We start from the raw sequence: 22,564 nt of genomic DNA, 5'->3' as shown, positions 1-22,564 counted from the left end.
CCTCCAAAGAAAAAAGAACAAAGAAAAGCGAGGTTTCTGCAAAGTCGGACATGTCCGGCAGAATTCGTGCAAGGAAAATGTCTTAACTTTCCATTTCGAAACAACTCCTTAGGAATACGCTGCAATAAATCTTCAAAGCTTTAGACCAGGTGTTATTTATCGTGATAGAGGGGGCGCATAACACTGTATTTGGGAGATTATGGGGGAGATATAGATAAACGGAGATGGGACATAGTGAGTGGGGGTGGAGAGGAGAGAGAGAGAGAGAGGGAGAGAGAGAGAGAGAGAGAGAGAGAGAGAGGAGAGAGAGAGGAAGAGACGGGAGTTTGAGAGAAAGGTGGTATGCAGGCAGCCGCAGACCAGAGACACATACACAGAAACAGATAGACTGCAGAAGAGTCTGAGGTTTGAGAGGGAAATATAACCGGACAAACAGCCAGGGTTTTCTGATTTTCTGAAAAACACCTCACAGTAATTGTATGCTCCGCGCAGGCGGAAGATCGAATTCTATTACGCAGTTTCAGTTTAAATCTCGCTAGAACCATGCAACCATTCAGAGTGCGATGAGGATAGGGATTGGGAAACCAGTGAAGATCGGAATTCTATTTATTGATATGAATTATCTCAATGACGGTAGAAAATATGCCTGTGAAGTCTCTCGGTCTCCAGCATTGCATTCCTTGCTGTGTTTACGTCTGTTATCTTTGTCAATCGCGGTAATAGCGCTGGAGGATGTCGCAGAGATGAGGGTCAGTCTTCCGATTGGAGAGTTCAGCGGATCCAGCAGGCCGTGGTTCACATCCTTCTCCTTCGACAAATCTTCCTTGTTTTCGGTTCCTTGGAAATTACAAATGTTGACGAACACTTTACAGCTCATGTTCTCAGTTATTTTTTACTAGCATAATTTGTTTTCTTTTGCACATCAGTTGTTCGGCAGTCTACTTTGTTTATCCGGTAATTTTTAAAAATGCATTTCCTCTTTTTCTTGTTCTTGAGAGTAAAACAATGGCACTCAAGCTAGTAAATGGCAAGATACTGACACTCTGATAATGAACTTCCTGTGCGCATTTGTACTTTGTAAACTATTCTCTCATTCGAACAATATCGGGAATCATATCTGTATAGTTTTATTTTTATTTTGTACAAACTGATAGCAAGGTTTATTCTGCCACCTTGCAAATTCCGAACCGCAACGGGTTAACTACAACCCTTCTTGACTGTAAACAATCTCATGTCCGGTTTCCAATATTCGTTTTTCTTGTGGCTGTTTGCAGCTTTTTCGAAAAGAATAAATAAAAGTAGGCATTTGTATTCGGAGCGTCAATCACAACTTGTTCAGCATGTTAAATGCCTGTGTAGTCGTACACATCATACTTTTTGAGGTGTGTAAAATGTAAACCCCGGGATGAGACATCAGAATAGGACAGATTTATATGAGATTATGTTTCCTCATTATGAGGTCTTCAGACCTCCACTACGTCCGAAGCACTGGAACCAAACTACACTTACATCACATTTGAGACTCGTTATCTACTATAGCAAGAAATAGTATCCTGATTTAATGTTGAACAATAGAGCGCCGAAGTGAATGTGAGAACTCGTGGAACTTTGTCACCAAATTTATTTTGTATCATCGGAAATAAAAATATGTAAGAGAACTTTAGCGTTCCCGACACTGTCGAAGTGTAAACATGGCCAATGATGATGATAAAAATAAATTACGGTGAGATATTTTCCACGCAATCGGCTAGTCATTCATGACGTCATTGCCATAATAATAACAAAAGTTCATGCTTAATGAATCTCTGTTCCACTATCAGTCTGGTCTCCCTTTGTCCCTCTCTCCGTTCCACATTAGTCTGGTCACTCTTTGGCCCTCTCTGCCTCACATTGTTAGTGCAGTCACCCTTCGGATGGGGATTGAACGAAAGAAACAAGTGAAAACTGGGAGTCAAATCGTTGATGCAGTATTACTTTCTGTTTTATAGCAGCAGAATTCCAGACTGCAAGCAACGAGCGCAATAAACTGCTTTGTCACAGCTAATCTCCTAATATTTCCGGCATTCCAAATGGTTTTGATTTTCTACAACAGCCCTGGCTTGCATTTCACATCTCTTTTCCCTTTTCCCCATTCTCCACCTTCCCTGTTTCTGTCATCTTATCACCAAACATATGGTTTGTAAAATGTCCAAACTCTATTCGAAATCTCTTTGCCCAAACAAATCCTTCCCATCTACTTTGCAAATAGAATTTGTGTATTTCCTCATATTTCACGGAGGAGAATCATTCACTCCGTTTTGTTTGTACAGACCCTACGTGAAGTGCTAACTGATGTTTGTATGAACTCTCCCTTTAGCCAGTCTTTACCTATGACCCGGTGTCCTTGATGACGGATTAATTTTAAAGTAGCAGCTGGCGTCCACATCGCTTGTGCCTTTAATGATTTTGATAACGTCTATCATGTATACTTTCATTATACATCTACCTAGGCTAAAATATTTAATTATTTCAATCTTTCTTCATAGCTCGTTTCCTACAGACATGGAATGTTTCGAGTCGGCCTCCTCTGAACGGTCTCCAGTGCCTTCATGTCCCTGACACAAGATGGAGATAATGATTGTATACACCTCACAATCGCATTACGCACCTCATGGTAAACATCTCTAGATTTGAACTTCACTGAGTGCATTATATAGCCCACGATTCTATTTGTCTTCCTAATTGTTTCTCTGCATTGTCCAGATGTTGATAGTGAAGACTATACCACGACTCTCAAATCCTTCTCATACTATGCTGTCCATAACTCAAGACCCCCTATGTATATTTATATTTAATACTTCTACTCCCTAAATAATTTACTTACATTGTGTTCTGACATTTATCTGCACACATCTGGATTTTGTTTGGATCTGGCTGTTTTGATTCGGTTGCCTGACTGTTATCAGCCAGTACTTTTAATTTTGCGACATCGGCAAGCGTTACTAGTTTATTTGCAATGTGACTGTCCAAATTATTAATGTAAATTAAAAACAGCAGCCGTCCCAAAACCGAACCCTGTGGAACCCCACTTTTAATATCTCGAAGTGTGAAAATGACCCTCCCACCGTAACTCATTGTTTTATGCTTTTGATCCAATTCTCCAGCCATTCGCACGCTTTAATCCGATTCCCAACCTCCTGTCATTTGATTATTATCCTCATCTGAAAATGTAAGTAGATAAGATCAACAGCTCTAATGTTATATAAAAAATGCCACTTCATACAATTTCAGCATATTGGTAAAATATGGTTTCCGCTATATGAACCATTTCTGACTTTTTGCGACAGGCTGGTTTTTATCAGCAGCTTTTACACCTCATTCTTTTATTATTGTTTCCATTCTCTTAACTACGATACACGGTAAGCTTCCTGGTCTATCGTTGTCAGGGTCATTACGGACACCTTTTTCAATATACAGTGACAACTTTAGCCTCTTTCTAGTTCGTAAATATTCCCCAGTCGTCTATCACTTTTGAAAAATGCATATTTGGGGTTTGTATATATAATCACAGAACTGTTTCAGTACCCTTGGATATACACTTCTGTCCTGGAGATTTATTAACTTTTCACATTTTCAGCTAACGCAGGACCTCACTTTCTAATACCTTGATGTCACATTAAGCAATGATATTTTCACTAATTGGCATATTCTAACATCTTCGCAGGTGAATATGTCCGCAAAATGTGAGTTAACTGTATCCACTATGTCCTTCTCAGCATAATTTAACACCTCGCTATTATTCCTAAAGCACTTTAAGATCCTCCATTACTTTTCTTTTGATATTAAATTATTGAAATCATTGCCTTGGGGTCAATCTTAGCATTATTGGCAATATCCTTCTCAGTCTGCCTGTTTGGCAAACCGAATTTTCCTGTTCACTCCAGCTCTCATACTTTCATATGCCCTACAGTTAACATCATTACTACTTTTTCAGTATTCCTTATATATCTGCATTTTAGTGCCATGTATGTACTCTGTTAATAAATTTCAATTTGAAATTTGCAGTATGATCTACTGCTTTTATTATTTCTCCCGACCTTGAGTATGAATGTTTCCGGCACTGTCTGCAGTACCTCTTTACATAGACCAAATTGTGTCTCAACTGACTCAACGTCAAGCAGTTCCTTCCAGTTTACTTTCTAAAGTTTTTGCCGCATATGCACAAAATTTGCCTTTCTGAAATTCAATTTAATTGTTTTGGCGTTTACTAGTATACTCTACCGAGCAAAATCTTCGTGACTAACAATGTTATGATCACTTGTTTCTAAAGTCTGAACAACTTTCCTACTCAAATTCTATCCTGGTCATTGGAGAGTATCAAATCAAGGCAGGCCTCCCCTCTCGTTGGTGAATTTGCATGCTGGGTCAAAAATACAAGCATACGATAACTCAGTAAATTCACTTTCCTGTAATTAATGAGTCGCTTGGTTCTCTCACTTAGTATGTGGAAAATTAATATCAACTATAACTATAATATCATACTCAGAACTTGCCTTTTTAATATTCTATAAGACCATAAGACCATAAGACAAAGGAGTAGAGGTCAGCCATTCGAGCCATCGAGTCTGCTCAGCCATTAATTCATGAGCTCATCCATTCTTCCATTTAGTTCCACTCCCCCGCCTTCTCACCATAACCTTTGATGCCCTGGCTACTCAGATACCTATCAATCTCTGCCTTAAATACACCCACTGTCTTGGCCTTCACTGCAGCCCGTGGCAACAAATTCCATAGATTCACCACCCTCTGGCTAAAAAACATTTCTTCGCATTTCTGTTCTGAATGGGCGCCCTTCAATTCTTAAGTCATGCCCTGATTAAGAAGTACGTAATAAGTAATTGTCTTCAACGTAGAGACTGAGCTGCTCATAGAGGTATAGAGGAAAGTGAAAAACGCTGTGATAAAGATTGAGGTGATTACCCATGGGAAGATGTCAGACACAGAATTTAAACGAAGTCGGAGCAGAAGGGTGCTTAATTCAGGATTGAATAGAATGTCCGCGGCAAGCGAATGGAGAGCGAGACTGATTACAAGAAGCAATCAAGCATTCCCTGATGTGGTGACCAGTCTTGAAAGAAAAGGTGTCCACCTTAAGGAGAAGGCAACTTATTTACGAGGAGGGTTGGAGCAAGGGGCGTGGAAATGAAACACTTGTATCAGTTTTCGAGAGCTTGTCAAACACAAGGGTGACTGATAAGAAGTACGTTAGCTTGTAACGAAGTGAAAGGATTGGGGAAAATGTATGCTGATTTCAACACATTATGAATGTAATACTGAAATCATTATCAGAAACAGAAACGTAACACTAGAGATAACACGAAGCATCTAACGCAGATATAAAAGCTGCAGGCCAAGTTGCCTACTCAGAGGGAAACAATATGGGTTTTTGGATCTGAAATAGGAGGGGACGTTAGTGATGGTCGTAGTGACGCATCTCCATTGGGTTACGACGATAATAGGCAACCAACTTCCAACCTTCTCCTGCCAGCATACAAAGGGAAGAACCCAGTATTACTGTCTGCGTCAAACCTCCCATCTCTACCCCATTTGCCACCAGTGAGAAATCGCAAGGTAACGAAACAGGGGCATGGAACTGAGGCAAGAATATAATCTGCACTATTTCCTTTGTGCTTCAGCATCTGAGACATATTGTTCAGTATTCTGGGACATACGTGCCTGTGGACGATCATAGTGAGCTGTTACCAGCAACTAATCACCAGAGATTATTACACGGTCTAGGTACCGCAGGGAAAACGGAATTGATTAGACTGTTCTTACACAAAGCGAAGCACAAATACATAGTAAAATGAATGGTTATAGCATTCATTGCTTCAAAGTTCAGGTGTGATATTTTAAAGGGATGTATCACGATAAAGAAATATACCTTCACTCCATCAGTAAAGACAATAGTTTCGGACTGAAGGTTGATATGCAAAGGTCCCAGTTCAGCGTTCAAATCTGTTATTTCAACGGTGGTAATGGGGATTATTAAACCTGATATTATATCCTTGGTTAGAGATGGAAGGTCAGAAAGCGTGTAAGTATGTGGAGATTTCGTGACGTGGTGACGTCATGTTTTAAATTGTTGAATATCAACTTGCGGACGAGACATCACGAACAGCGTCCCTTTACTTTAGTCTCGAAAGGATTTCATAAATGTATGTTTCTAATTATAGATTTATTGTGAAATTCTACACTTAAAAGTATGACGTGTACTGCGATATCTTAAAAGTGTGCATGCATTGAGAATATACAATATTTCACAAGTACTGAACATTTGTGAGTTCACGTGAAAGAGAAAGACAGGTAATTCGTGTGTGAATGAGCGGAAGGCAGTCATGTGATCGTTAAGTTCGTGTTGAAACAATGTTTGAATTAATCCTTTTGCTCACAATATGACCTCACTGTCTGCAAATGTCTTCTTCCTTGGGTGAAATAAATTTGCAGGAACTGATGTGAATTTCAGAGGCTACTTTTATTTTCAAAACTGTACAAAGTCTTAGTGCATGGGGACCGCAACCACCAACACCTAGTTTACCTTTGTTCTTTAGAATATTTGATAAGGATTTTCAATTTGAGAATTCACAGTTTATTCGGTGTACGCCAGTTACCTGCGACAGTTTTGAATGAAGCAAGGTCCAAGCTGAGATTTTTGTTTTGTCTTACCTGCGTATTTAGATTGTGCTACATGTTTGTTTGCATTGCTATTTATTTCAGAGGGAGACGTGTATTCCACACTGGCTATGTGAAATAAAGGTTAAAGGGATGGAAATATGAGTGTATCCACTCCCAGCACGATGAACCCACTGTTCGAAGATAAACTTACATTAAGATAATTCGTGTGTAGTTGAATAACGAATTTGAAATTGGCATATTGGGAGGCTGTTTCATTTGGGGAGCACCAAAGGATGCTGCTGAGGTCTTTGAAATGTTGATTATGAGTTGCAGGGCTCCACTGGAAAATTTTGTTTTCATGTAGTAGTAGCATCTGCCCTTTAATATCTAAACGGGAGTTCAATTTAGATAGCGTGCAGTTCCAATCAGAAAAGAAGTATTTCGCTATTTAAGCAATAAATTATCCAAGTGCTGCAGGATAGTCAAATTAAAGTCTGTCTTTCAGAACACTATAAGAGCAGAGTCGAGATATCGTTGTAAAGTCTACAGAAGTTCATATCTTTCTTGCGGAACAACTACTGACGGGAGACATACTGGCCTGTAACTCATAACTATCCACAAACACGTAAGGAAGCACAAAGCACAGTGTATTCGGGTCCCGGATAATCTGGGACTCGTGAGCGGCTGGCGTTTACTGGATTCCCTGTGAACGCGTAGCAGCGTATTTCAGGCAGACGAGTCCACCGTGAAAACCCGCATCAATGAGCACAAAATGTGCTTCCTTTTAGTTTACCCGGAGAAATCGGCGGCAGCCGAACATTGCATTCGCCGTGGTCATGGGATTGAGTACGACAGCGCAAAACTACTGTGCCGCGCCAATGACTATTGGGACCGCCTGCTGAAATAAAACTTGAGAAAAATAATTTTAACAAAGACGAATCTCTGCCTTTAGGTAAGAACTGGAATTATATTGTAAACAAGTTGGGACAGCGGAAACTAATTGGATGAAGACTAACCAATCATGAGAGACGGCGACAGGGTGGTATGAATGCAGTTCAGACTAGACATGCCCAGGGATCATCCCTGATGTTGACGACAAAGTTTGCCATCGAAATGCCATTTAAAAGCGATACCAATTATCGCCTGAAAGAGATTATTCGTTAACGCTATTGCATTTCCTCGACAAAAAGGCGGGTTGGAAAGTTTGCCATCCTCCAATCTTCACATCGTAATCCTATGTTTATCGAAGAGGCAAATACCCATGTACAAAAGCGCATCAATACTTTTGTTTGCATTCTCCAATTACCTGTAGTACATCCCTTCCCGTACCGGGGAATTATGCATTTTCATATTTTCAAAGTTTCCAGCGCAACTTCCTTCTTAGCGTCACACGTGCCATCACGTCTGTCTTTTTACGATATATCCAAATTGATGAAGGTCGCGCTCGCTGGTGAATACCTAAGAAAAGTATCATTGAGGACCTTCACTGCCTCCTCGAACTCAAGACACATGTGCCCTCTTTTATAGTTGATCTGCCCCAAACTCTTCCGTCACATCCCCCGTTCTTCACGTAATCAATGAGACTCTCCAAGGCCTTCCATTCTCACTCTTCTGAGTCCATTGCTAAAATCCTTCCTGACTACATTGTGACTTTCCATAGCACTGCCCAATGCCTACTTACTGATCCTTTAGAATCTTTCCTTCTTCCTCTTGACGAGGTTTTACATATCACTTCTCAACCATAGTTATTTTAGGCCTCCATCCCATCCGCTTCTTAATGAGGCAACTCTAAACTGAACTCCATACAAGTGCTCCCTACACTATCTCCACGTTTCTGATGCGCATTTCCATGAATACATCATTTCCCAATTTACCTTCCCATGTTCCTGCCCGGTAGCAGCATAATTCGCACTCCTCCAATTAAATACGTTCCAAACTGTCTGCTGCTATCCCAGTGTAATGTTATAGTAAATGCCGGGGTGTTGAGCTCTATCGTTCTGCAATGATGACTCGCGGAGAGTTCTGTCACGTGATCCGTTTCATTTTCTAGTACTGGATCCAGTATGCACTGTACGCTAATGCACCCGACCGATTATTGTGCCAGGAATCCTTCCTGGACACAACTCAGAAATTCTGTCATATCTAAACATTTTACATGAAGAACTGCAAATGATATTCGGGAAGTTTAAGTTGCCTGTGACAACAACGCTATTAATGTGGCCCCTGTCCAAAATCTATCTCCCGATCTGTCACTGTCTCGGTCTGCTGTTTTCGTTTCGGTGATGAGGAATCTGTACAGTATACTCTCAAACGTGTGTTTGTTCCCTTCCTGCTTCTGATTTCTACTCAGTCTACTGTATTACCAAACAATTCCACCACAGTGTCCCCGCTTTCTGCAGCTTTGACGCCATCATCATCTCTCTGTTGTTCAAAGGTGCTCCCTTTAAAATATTTCACCCGACTATATCTATTTTGAAACACCTGAACCCCGAAAAGACCAGACGTCCTTCCGCCCCAGTGATTATAAAGTCTCTGCGATAGTTTGGAATTTGTTGAAATAATGTATCTATTACCCCAGCTCATTGACTATTTGCCATTTTTCATACCTGATCTCTATGAAGTGAGCAACCCTCCGTGGATTTCGCGATTGAAGGATGTCAAGGCACATTATTGTTTGAACTTATGACATATCTGCGAAACTACTCATTTTTAAAACTGTTTTATTTCAAAATTGCGCTGAGTTGCAAAATGACCTGGGCGTTATCTACACAGATGGCCATTTAAGGTAAACACATATTTCATTGCATTCTGCAGCTCCTCTCTGAATTTCCTCTGTGTCAGTGTATAGATACAAGTATTTGTGCACATACTGAGCATTTGCAACATGAACCCGAATTGCTGTAGTATATATACCGGTGTACTCAAATATCTGTCCAGGTAAAAGAAATTTTTCGTTTGCCATTTCAGAGAATGAGCTACATAGGGCATCCAAAATAATACGAAATTAGCTGATATAGCAAACAACAAAATCATCGATTTTCTGCGCTTTTCCACCTCAGAATCCTTCTCATTATCACTGTTGTTCCGAAGCCCTCTGCGGACTGTATTTGCCGCAATGATATGCCTTACTGTTAACCCATTGAACACCAGAATTAAACCAATTGGTAGCAACGGTGTTAAAATACTGTCCAGCAATTCGTATCCTTTCCACGCTGGTGAAGTAGCGTATTCATACGTTCTTGCACAACGCCACGGCATGTTGTCAATGATGACGTAAGGCTCAACGGTAAAGTAAAACGGGACACTTCTCCCGCAGCTCACTATAACCACGGTCACTATAACCACCCTTGCTGTTCTCTCAGTGCAGTATCTTTCCCGCAGCTTCCGACAACATATTGCGATGAAACGATCGAAAGTAAAACTGACCGTAAACCAAACAGAAAGGTCCCTCGTCATAGCCATCAATACAAATGTCACTGCGCACACAGGAGTGATGAGCAGGCATCTGGAGTACATGTAGATATAGTTGGTCTGTCCCACTAAAACGAAAAATATAACTACCATCATATCCGCTGTTGCCATTCCAACCAGGTAACGGGTGATGCATTTGGTGAGTCCGCATTTTCCCCGAGAAAGGATCACAATCGCCGTTAAATTAACTAGACGAAATTTACAAACAAAAAACAGAATTATCGTTAGCTGCAACCGTCTGAATGTCCACTATTCTTTCAATGCTATGTAAGGTACGCTATTTGGAAGCGAAAAGCAGAAATTCGACGATTGCCGGCTTCATGGGTGCACTCCGGCTGGAGGACCATAATGGACTAGCGACTTGCCAACAGTGTAGAGCGAGGTATCTGATTTCCACCACTCACCCACCGGTGAGCGGTCGATCGCTCCAGTAAATATCACCATGAGCAACGCTATTTTCATTATTAGAAGTGAAACAGCTGAAGGGATAATTTGTAGTGAAATTAATCAGGTTTAAAGCATAAGTTATAATTCAGTGAATGATTGAAGAATATACCTACATGCCCATATTCGACTGGCCGGACAGTTGTAAAAGCTGCGATCTGGAAATGCAACCATTGTCTCTTCAGAAAGCCGAACCAGGTCAAACAAACTACCGCAATATCGGCACAACGTAATTGACAAAATAAAATAAAAACATCACATCGAAAAAATATGGAAACGGAGTAAAAGAAAACCATCAGATGCTTGAATATTCCATTCTGTAAACACATTTCAGACGAGGGTAGCATTTGTGCTCAGTAAAATTCCGAGCAGTGCAGCAGAGCAAAAGCAAGAGGTCGTCACAGTACATATAGTGACCAGCTCCAGTATCTTACCAGGGATACCAATCGCTACAATTGCAGGATAGAAAATGCCCGCGATGTAGTAAATCGCGGGATACCCCATATTCCGTCAGAAGCAGCGTTCAGGTGTACAGAACGTTCCAGATGGTCATCTAGACCGGTGATCGGTTTTACAGATTTATATACAATTCAGAGCAATTCCTCTGAGGCAATTAGTGTGGTTATCACATGAGTCGCATTGGGAACAACCAGCTGCACAAACACTGGCGAAAAGTGTTTTTCCTACTCTGTCACCATGCCATGAAGTCGTATCCCCAAGGGCTGTTGCAAGTTATTAACATTTAAAAAAAAAATGAACATTGCCAACATTATTTCCAAGACACCTGGCTTCTGCTGCTGAAATGGGACATTTTCTGATCAGTGGTGCTTCTAACTTAGGCTACCATCTTGAACAATCATCATCCAATAAATTTATTTTGTCACATCGGCGGAGCACGTTCACTTCTGACATTGAAGGCGGCACATCAGCTCGGCAGGTGAAATGGAATACACATTATTGACGGGGAAGTTAGGATCATGTTTTTCTTTCGCTCGTTCTAGTCGTTTTGAGTCATTTGAATGTCGAAATCACAGTAACAGCTGATAACATGTTTCACAATGAAACATGCTGTACGTATGCCCTTCTCAGCACCTAAAAGAGATGAACAATAATATTCCAGGGACCTTTGATAATAACAAAAGAAAATACGCGCCCACACGACTTTAGCTGCGGTTTGTGGACAGAATGGTGAAAGTTCTTTTCTGGATTAGAAGAGAGTGGATGGTTGATTCTTTGACTTTGACAAGTCTACTGCAGGGACTGGTGTTCTCCGTTGTTATTTATTTTGTGTTTTTATCATTTTGATGTGGATGTAAAAAACTGAGTGAGAAGAATTGCGGACGAGTCCTAGATTGGGGCGTTTTTTACAACCAGGAACTCTATCCAAGCTTGTAGTTTGATGTTGACTAATTGGGAAATGAGTTGAAAAGTGGCAGATGGAATTTAATACAGAGAAGTGTGAGGTGTTCTGTATTGTGAGGAAAGATACAACAAGTTATGAAGCAGATACTGAATAGGTGGAATTTAGCGTGCAGTATTTAAAAAGAGACATGGGAATTCAGGTGTATAATTCCAGGAAAGCGGCATCACGGGCAGCTCGGCTCGTATTGAGCTCTAATCACATTGTCCTTCACAATTTGATCACTGAGTACAGGAGTTGGGACGTTATTTGGAAGCTGTACCACACGTTGCTGAGGCCGTAGATAGAAAATTATGTGCTGTTATCGCCAGCTACCTACAGTTATGAAATGTCAACATCTTCAAAAGGTGCAGCGAAAATTTGAAAGGAAAGGTCCGGGAAATGAGGACGAGGGTTAGATGGACCGGTTGGATAGGTTAGGAATTTGAAAGGAAGAGTCCGGAAGCTGAGGACAAGGATTAGAGGGAATGGTTGGATAGGTTAGGAATTTATTCCCCAGATAGCAGGAAAATGAGCAGAGATCTCACACAAGTTTATAAAATTATGAGAGTTATAGACAGGGTGAATGCCTGCAGATTTCCCCCATCCACTAAGTGAGTCTACAACTAGTGTTCGTAGGTTTGGCGTGAAAAGAGAAATATGCAAGAGGGGTATGTGGTAAAACTTATTCACTGAAGGGTCATTTCAGTGAAGGTTGTGTTGGTACGTTGATGAGAGACGGGAAGAGGGTGCAGTGAAATGTGAGGAGGCAGAAGATCACAGCGGGATTATCTAGATGGACGGAAAAGCCTATTTCACCGCAGTAATAACCTATGACTGCATGACTCTCTCTGTCCCATTTCCCCATTCAGTGTCTTCTCATTTTCCATTTCTTCACCAATTTAAATATATGCAGACCAGAGGATGTGTTCAAGCTCACATTTCCATCACACTCCTTCTGATCTTACAGTATGCCATTCTGATTGTGAAACTCGCCCCGAGGAGCAGCCCTCGGCTTATTGGTAAAACGGTCTCACTACTGCTTGTCCATTGTGGGGCTCCTACAAATTTACAGCCCTTGCTTCACTACATCAAGTCTCATTTCCTTATCTATCCTGGAACTGGGATCGACGTGCGGGCCCCGGGTCACTGTCGCATGACTAACCTCTCTGTATCAATTGTGGAGCTGATGTCGATGCGTGATCCTCGGCTCATGTGAGAATATCTCAACCCGGCTAACAGGCGTTACCTTCTCACACTTGGATACATTTGTGAGGCTGCCTGGGCCAGTCTCACCATTTGACTGATCTGTTCTTGTGAATTGCTTTTATCCCTAAGTCGTGAACAGTTGTCATTTGTTGCGACAGCAGTTCACTTCAATTCATACTCCGCCATTTTATTGTCAACGGCGCCATTAATCAATACATTGGGTTAATTGATTAATAAATCCACACTCGGAATGATTTTCATTTCTGCGATATCAGCGTTGTTACCAACGCACCATTTATTATCCGTCTCCAATTGCTCCTCAGACGGCAATGATTAACTTCTCTTCTGTAAGACTGCAGTCTTTCAAGAGGAGAATGAAAAGAGGTAGAGAAGAACAGTGACGGACGGAGATTTACTTCTCGGCAAAAAGGTTTCTGCTTCGCCCCGGAACTCTGAGGTGGTGAGTTTCACTGCAACTGTGGTCATTGCTCCAGTCGCTGGAGTTCCTGCCTGGACCTGCACTGAGCACGGTGCACACTGCAGAGTGAAATACGTTGAGGCAGAGTTCATTTTCCGGATGGTGTTAATATTCCTGTGACTCGCTAAAGATTTATTGCCTCGCTAAGTGGGGAATATTCCTTCATAGACTTGTTCCCTGTCATGTGTGGACGGAAAGTATGACATTTTAAGAGGCGAGTCACAGAGCAAGTCTCCACCGTGAATCTTTGCCTCCCATTACAAGACAGTTTGAAACTCAATTTGCCGATCAAACTGGGATTCACTGGAGCCATTCCGTCCACAGATCTATTAGGATAGGAATACTGGGAATTCTTTCCACATTTATTCACTAATGCTGAATGCATGGATTTTAGAGGGTGCATGGGAAGCGATGGTGTTCCACAATTCTGTTTCTCAATCTACGGTGGGCCTGACCAACGCAGAGGCTGCAACACCATGAAAATGAATATCACTGTCTGAACTGGAAGGACAGAATGTCGCCCATAGTATTTGCAAACTTACGACGCTGAATTTTGTGGTGAGGATGCAGGAAAGATTCTCTTCTGATTACTCTTCCCTGAAGGTCATATTTTTGCAGGTGTCACTGCACAGTAGAACAGTGCACCACCACTCCAGAGTCCGCTAAATCTTCCTGAAGGTCTTTTGCAGCCGAACGAGGGTTTCGATTTGCCTTTCTAGAAATCCTACAAGCAGTTCTCTCGGAAAGTGTTCTTGGTCTTCCAGACCTCAACTTGACCTCCACCAATCCTGTTAACTGCCATTTCTTAATTACGTTACGAAGTGAGGAAACGGATACCTGAAAACGCTTTGCTATCTTCTTATTGCCTTCTCCTGCTTTGGTGGCATCATTTATTTCAATTTTCAGAGTGCTCGGCAGCTGCTTAGAGGGACCCATGGCTGCTGATTGTTGGGACAAGGTTTGAGGATTTCAGGTATTTATAAAGCATTGAAATTTGCATCACCTGGCCTTTCCTAACGATGACTGTGAACACGCCATAGCCCGAACTAGCTAATTAAGATCTGAGATCTTGGTAAAAGTTATCTGAAGGCACAAATCTCTTGGGGTAGCCAAACATATGCAAGGTGCTCCTTTATTTAACTCTAAAATTATACAAAACAAAAATAATACACTAATCTTTCTTTAAAAGTTGAAAGGAAGATTTCCTCTTTAACTTGATGACTTTTGGATCACGACAACAATATTTTGGAGAGGGAGGGAGAGCAGCCATATGTACTGGTACATATTGGTACAAATGACAGGCATGGCAGATTCCAGCAAGCAGGTCTATTGGGGAAGTCATATTTGAATGGATACCAATAGAGAGAGCTTGTTGAATGCCCGCGAGTTAGCTTTAAAGGGCAGTTTGTCGTCGCCCATACGAAGGGATCAGCAATTCTGGATTGAGTGTTATGTAATGAGCCGGAGGTGTTTAGGGAGCATAAGACAACAGAATCCTTGAGTGGCAGTGATCGTTCAGTTCAACTTGAAATTTAATTGGGAGAAAGTAAAGTCTGACGAAGAGTCTGACACTGAAGTAAAGGAAATTATAGTGCTATGAGGCTGGAGCAGGCCAAAGTAAATTGGAAGGAGGTGCCTGTAGGAATGACAGCAGGACAGCAATGGCGTGAGTTTCTAGGACGTGTGGGTGGCGTATTCCACAGCTATTCCACGGGTATTCCACGTGGCTGATAACGGCAGTCAAACCTAATGTATGAGGGGTAATTGATAAGTCCGTGGCCTACGGTCGAAGGAATCTATTTGAGAAAACTTGGCACATTTATTTTTTCAACATAGTCGCCTCCTACTTTTACAGACTTAGTCCAGCGGTCGTAGAGCATACCAGGTCGATGGGTATGCTTAACGCGGAAGTTTATCGTTTCCTGATCCTGGCATCAAAGGATATTGCGAGCAGGCAGGTGTATGGGGTTCAGGGGAATCCGGGATCAGACATGTTGGAATGGCGGAGTAGATTCAATTGGTTGAGTGAACCTATTCTGCTTCTATGTCTTTTGGTGTAATGGTCTGATGTCGGGAGACATATTTACAGAGTACATGAACTCTAGGTCCTGTAGCAGAAGGGGTAAAACAAGGAGACAAAGAATGATGTGGACATGACTGAAATTTGGGTACATTCTGCTGAATTATTCCTCATATCCCAGTGGAAATCATCACTCTGCGTCGTGTGTGTTCTGTCGTTAGGATGCAATAGAGCACATTCTTTTCAGTTATGGGGTGACCTTAAATATATTCACAGTTTTGTGTTCCATTGCTTGCTATCTGTAGTGTTTTTTGGGGGTAATGTAGCTTTCATTTAGAAATGGAAGTGCTGAACGGTGTATTTCCTAATGCATCACAAGTGCTCCAATCCATTTGATGGAGGGGATACTCCTTTAAGGTAGAGTGTCAACCGCCGTCTTCAAAATCCGCCCTATTTCATCATGTTAGCCGATCATTCAATAGGAAGTCTAATAAAAGTTTGACTGACATTTGATTAGCCAACCAGCATCAGACTAGATCTCCGCCGTTCTCAGGGAATGTTAGACTCTGAAATTGGAGGGCGTCAGTTGGGGGGGCGGGGAAATAAAATATATTTCCAATGACCAATGAGTGAGAAATAAAACATATTTTCAATGATCAATGATAATTGACTAACATTTGTCGGGGAAATAATGTGTTTATGTGCATTGCCTCCCTTACCTCCCGCTCACGAGCGGGCGCGCTGCGCGCGCACATACACTCTGAATTCTAGTGTCCCGGAGCTGTCAGTCAATCGGCGCAGGAGTAACACTTGTGAGATGAGGCGGTGAATATGTAGAGCTGGAGCCTGGACGGAAGACAGCGTGCATTCCTTGAACTTGAGCTCAGAACGCGACTTTATTCGTTATCGGAGGCAGCGATGTAACAAGATATTTCATCGTACTCATCACCTGCTCCCTGATTTTCGACTGTCACCGCGTAAATATATGTATTCATGTAGCATTTCAAATCTCCAAGCAAACACCAGACGTAGAAAAAGATCAATTCAGAATCATTTAAATCGAATCCTTTTCCTGACACCTGATAATATATGAAAGTTATAATGTACGTCATCCGCAGGAGGATGATCTGCCGGAGAGCGTTAAGAGTAAAACCGCAGACCTCCTCCTGCTCTCCTTCTCTGAGTCACTGCCGATTTCCCGCTTGTTCTAACCGTTTAACCCCTTTCGGAGCTGACTGGACACTGGAATGTGCCTGACTGCCAGAGGGTTGAGCAGCAAGATCACAGCAAATGGTAGGAATGAGTTAACAACGTATCGAGCCAATCATATCCTACTCACCCGGCGTCAGTGACAAAATTCCTTATCGTCGTACAGAGCCACATTGTCAGTGACCAGCCCGGCTTCCACGTGAAGTAGCGGGGAATGTTTTTTTTATTTCAGACCGCACAGTACGCCGATTGCTATTAGAATTGCCTCCACAATTTTCCTGGTGCAAATTCTGTTTTCAGCTTTTGGCAGCAAATGGCGACAAACCGATCAAAGATTAAAGCCACGGTGAACCAGACAGAACAGTCTGTGGCTGTGAAGGTCATCACATTGATAACACTGCACACAGGCTGAAAACTCCTCGGGAAGAAATACGAATGATTTTTTTTTATACAAAATGACCTCGATGACACCGGTCAGTAAATCCACCGATGTCATGTCCACCAGATATTGTGTGGTGCAGGTAGCGAGGCCACGCGTTCTCCTGGACACTATCTTTACACACCATCATTCTGTGATCTACCTCAAGTGGCTGCTGGATAGATTTCATGACATCCCACTGACAGAATGGTATCTTTATGGACATCAACACTTCCACGGTGGGTTATTTCATTGTGAATACGTTCAGCTGTTGAAATAGAAAGGAACAAGGAACTGATTTAAAATATTTGATTACAACCGAAACCGTTCACAGACCACAGTTGTACAGACTGCACCAGATACGGCAGCTGATGCTGCTCCGTTGGATATAAAGCGGGTGAGAGAACACAATTTAGTTAGATGTACAGTCCCGTTCTTCGTACTGACCTTGTATATATTGACAAACAAAATAACCTGAGCTGTAAACGCTGTGACTTTGCACAATTTGCCCTTCATGAAAGATCACAGAACTCCAACTGGCGTTACTGCACAAAATCGGAAATGAAGCACAAGTCAGGCACAGAATCGCAGAAGGTATCAATGTTCCAGTTCTTAAAGTAAACAACCTTAGTGAACGGAAGCAGGAACGGCGGCCCAACCGGTCCGTGCCGCCGAAGCTGTCCTCATTAGCTCACTTGTGGCCCTTATTCCATTGGAGCATTCCTGTTGATGGACTGCTCAGTTACAGTTTGAATGTTGTGGCAGCGTACACTTCGAACAGATCCACGGGCAGCTCTTTCCATACACTCACTCACTACATTGGTCAAAAGTGGTCCCTCAACTTCCTAAAAATTCTCTCTCGTCACCCGAAATCACTGTACATTAGTTCATGATTGTCTAAACTGTCACTGGTAAGTCTGCAGAGACAACTGTATTTTTAGTGTGGTCAATGATGGTCCCAGATTACCAAAGCCGTTATCATCATGGTCAGCAGTGACATTGTCAATGTATGCATCAATTATCCTGGAAAAGCAGTGGTGACATTAGTATTGTCACTGGCGTTCTGATGAAATAAAACAAACTATTCTCTGTGTTAAACTGAGTTGTCTCTTTCAGCGACGCCGTTTCTCCTGTGTTCGTTTTCGTACTGCAATTTGTTTGCGTCCTTCGTGCCTGCTTGGCTTCGTTTTTCCAGCTGTGGCAGAGATAGGGGCCCGTGTGCTCAGTGGAGAACTGGTGAAAGTGCAAAACCCTCATTCACATACGATTTCAAAATCTTTCGAAACCTGGTCAGCGCGTTGACTAAATCTCTTCTCGACTACAGAATTATTAGTCACATCTTTGATGCACAGCGAGCTTTTCTTGTCTCTCTACATAGCCACGTCGAAATAACGAAGCAGACACATACTTCACAATATATTCAGAAAAGGTGTTTTAATCTGTTAAATGTCTGTTTCGTAGGATACAGAATATATTAAAGCTTATTTAAAATTTTCTTATAACTCGAAAGCGCAGTAAAGTTCAGTTCTACAGTATAACGCTGTACACAGTGTTGCACAGTGAGTGATTCAGTGAAAATGCTTTTCGATTCCCAGATGGGGACTATGACCTCCATTCACTGAATACAAGTGACACATGTTTTGCAACTTCAGATCATGTTTCCACTGATCTGTGCACGAGTCCAGATTTAAATTTAGACCAATAGGTCACAAAAATAAATGTGAGAGGACTTCAATGTAAATGTACTAAATTCCGTTTAGTCTTAAAAATGAAAATTTGCGTCCGGAAGCTGGGAATTGAGAGAGAGCCGGACAAGAAGATAAATCCTCCTCCTCCTGGTTTCAACGTTCAGCTTCCAGAGTTTGGGCATATTCATCCGGTTGTGTTTCACATTACTGCCCGTCTGCAGAGACCTGACCGCTTTATTCTGCTGCTTGTCATGTTTTGTCTCATTCAAGCATTATTTACAAATTATTAAGAATCATTAAAAAAACTGTCTCATTCTTATTGTACACAAACATATCACTGAGCATATTCCGTAATTCTGCAAGTGCCGAAATATAACTGATTAACTACATCTCACTTTGACGGTAATTAATCTGACTAGTGATGTGTAATAATTTTTTTAAATGTTATTCTACAACGTCTGCCTGAAACAATAAAGACATGCACATTTATTTGAAATACATTTTTATTCAAAAGTTAAGCATACTTAATGCATATTTACATGCATACGGGGTATTTTGACAATCATATTTACTATTTTATTCCTAGTACGAGGCATCAGAGGAAAACAACTCGGCTGTGTAAAGCTGTGAGTGATGATGGTTTGCCAATCTTATGTTCCCCGGTGGTTTCCATTATCTGAATCTGTTGAATACAAGCTGCGCCTATTTTCCTCATTCAGGTTCTTTTTCCACGAACCCATTGAACTTGATCAGATTTCTCCGTGCGGACTGACTAAACAAAAGCGTGTAATAAGACTTACAAGTAAATAACACCGAATTTTATTTAGACATTCGAAAATAGAAATGTGCATGTGCCTCGAAATATAAACACGGCCCAATGTCATGACGAAAAAACACTGAGTGAATAATCTCCTTAATCACCAGGTCACTCCGAAAATCAGTACGAAAATGATACCGATATCCTGGGTTCAATGTCTTTACGTTTCACTGCTGCTCCGTAACTCGTCTAGCGGATTGATCTCGGGGATGACGACTCCCCTATCCGGCCAACCTTTAACAATCTCGTGTGGATGGATGATGCATGTGTCCCTTGTTTCAATTCCGTACCCTGTAATGACAAGCCGTACACAGGATGCGATTGAATAATTAAAATTTTGTAATTCTTACTTGAACTATGGGGTTAGTAACGAACAAAAAATGTAAAAAAAAACGGCGCCATTGTATCTTTATTCAGTATGTGCACAAACAATTCGGTGGAGCTCACGCAATATCCCCTTTCCAACTTTCGATCTCCTCCGAACTCCGCCGGGTCCCGAGCCCCCGCTCGGAGCCGCTCTGCTAACCAGATCACAGCATCTTTTCGTGTGCGTCTTCTCTCTTCATCCCCATGGCGCGTTCTGCCTCAATTCCCGTGCAAACAACAGCTTTCAGATACACAAGAAAGAATAACATCTATCCCAAATTGGTTAGCAAATAAATACAAGTCCCATTATCACTAATTATAACCCAAGCATGCTTCCACAGAAAACCCTCAACCTCAGCAGTTAACATTACAGAGATGGCATTTTATTATAACACTACAGCGAAGCCATTTTATTAGCCTTAGCAAGTAACATAAAAGAAGGAACCCTTATACTCTCCCCCCACCAAATTTAGTCATGTCCTTATGACGTCTAAGTAGCTTAGGAACCCCTCCTGTAGACACAAAAACCTAATCCAGGCAAAAATAAAACAGTGACATCGCTCCCCAAACAGTAGACCTTACGCCCTGTTCCCCAGGCGCTACTCATCCGGGAGTTTCCTAATCCTCTGAGACCTCCGCACCACTTCATCTAACCCATCAGGCTCGAACAATATTCTCTGTGAGAGAGATCGTGGGAATGAATGAGATGTGATAATAGCATTGCAGAACTGAAGGATCTAGACAAGCAGTGACAATATCCATGTGCTAGGCGACATGTCAGAATAATCACTGATAGCACCCATATTGTCAGTGATGTGCCTCTCGACCTGTGACAGTGCAATTCTTTGCAGTAATGGATCACTTGGAAGGAGGGAAATAATCCCAGTTTCTCCTCACAACCCAGAAAGGGAATCAAATTATCTGTCTCGTAAATGTAATTCTTCCCAATCTATCTACCTAAATATTTATGCACCTGTCTATGTATTTATATGCGCCCATTGGCGATAAACTGAAAATGTTTTTCTATGAAATAGCTGTGGTGACAATTTCTATGGAATATGAAGAATTGTAACTGAAATACAGATGTTCTACTTGAAACGATTGTGCAAATCGCGCAAGGCAAAGTCCTGAAAAAATATCAAGGTGTTCTGCCCGAGCTGATTTAGTTTGTTGTTTTATTTCTAATTCCGTTTTCATTATTGTTTATCGTTGTTTTCAACGATGGCGTAACTTTTGAAGGAAGAATTTCATGGTGAAAAAGACGTTGCACTGGGGCAGCTCCACTCTCTCGACATCACTGTGATATTCTGGTGCTGCTGCTACTTATTTTCTGTTCCTTATCTATTTAATACTGTTTTTCTATTACTGCTTTGTTTTTATCTACCGCTTGAGAGGCAGCCAAACAGAGTTTCATTGTACCTATGTATGAGGACAACGAAGATCATTCAATTCAAATGAATTCAAAAGTCTTGGTCCAATGGCAGGAAAGAACGTGAAGAACAGAGACTTCCTCTGCTGTAGCAGTTCACTGTGACGACGTCTGAGTCTTGTTTTGACCTTCGCTCTCCATGAAGCTTTGCTGCACCGCCTTCTTGGGTGTTGGATCTCGTCGTTGATCTCATCCGCCGAGTCCGGGAACTGGCTTCACATGCTGGGGTAGGCAAATCCCTAACTCACGAGGTTTCAAGTTTCCCGACTACCCTCATCTGTTACTCTCATCTGGTTTAACCCTCATGTCGAAGCGCCGTACCAGGGTTTGCCACTGTCGGATGTAAACAGCTCCTCGGAGCCACCGGTAAGAGCTGGCTGTCAGGAGGGGACTAAAAGTGGGTAGAGTACGACAAGCCCGCAGCCAGAGGTGCAAATAATTTACTGTTTATAACATGTTAAAATGAAGGGTCTGGGAGATTTTTTTTGCACGATACTTGAGCTGCTAATTTGAGAAATATTAATTATTAGTAACTATCAAAGCATATACAATGTGCGCTAAGCAAGCATCAAATCTTATCTTTGGCAGAGCACAATGGCTCTCTGTTAACGACAGGGAGTTTCTAAGTGGGTAAAATGAAGTAAATGTATATGTGATCTTGAAGGTGGAAGACCCACGTTTCACTGTGCCGTTAGATATTCAATGCTGGTTGTATTTGATGCTGTTTAGCATAAAAAAATGTTTACGATATTTATTTGACCAGTACAAAATCGGCATTGTCAGGATGACAATGACAGTATTTGTATTCACCGGAGAGACAGCATCTGAAATTTTGTAGCAGATTTGGCAGAACACTTTCTGGCACGGAAATATGTCGTCGGGCTGTGTACTTAGAAACCTCCCATTGAAGATGCTGAACAGCCATCCTCACACGCTTGAAATTTGGTGCAGCTCCCTACATT

The sequence above is a fragment of the Mobula birostris genome, chromosome 13, assembly GCF_030028105.1.
Source record: "Mobula birostris isolate sMobBir1 chromosome 13, sMobBir1.hap1, whole genome shotgun sequence".
Taxonomy (NCBI): Eukaryota; Metazoa; Chordata; class Chondrichthyes; order Myliobatiformes; family Myliobatidae; genus Mobula; species Mobula birostris.
This window is presented reverse-complemented; position numbering follows the sequence as displayed.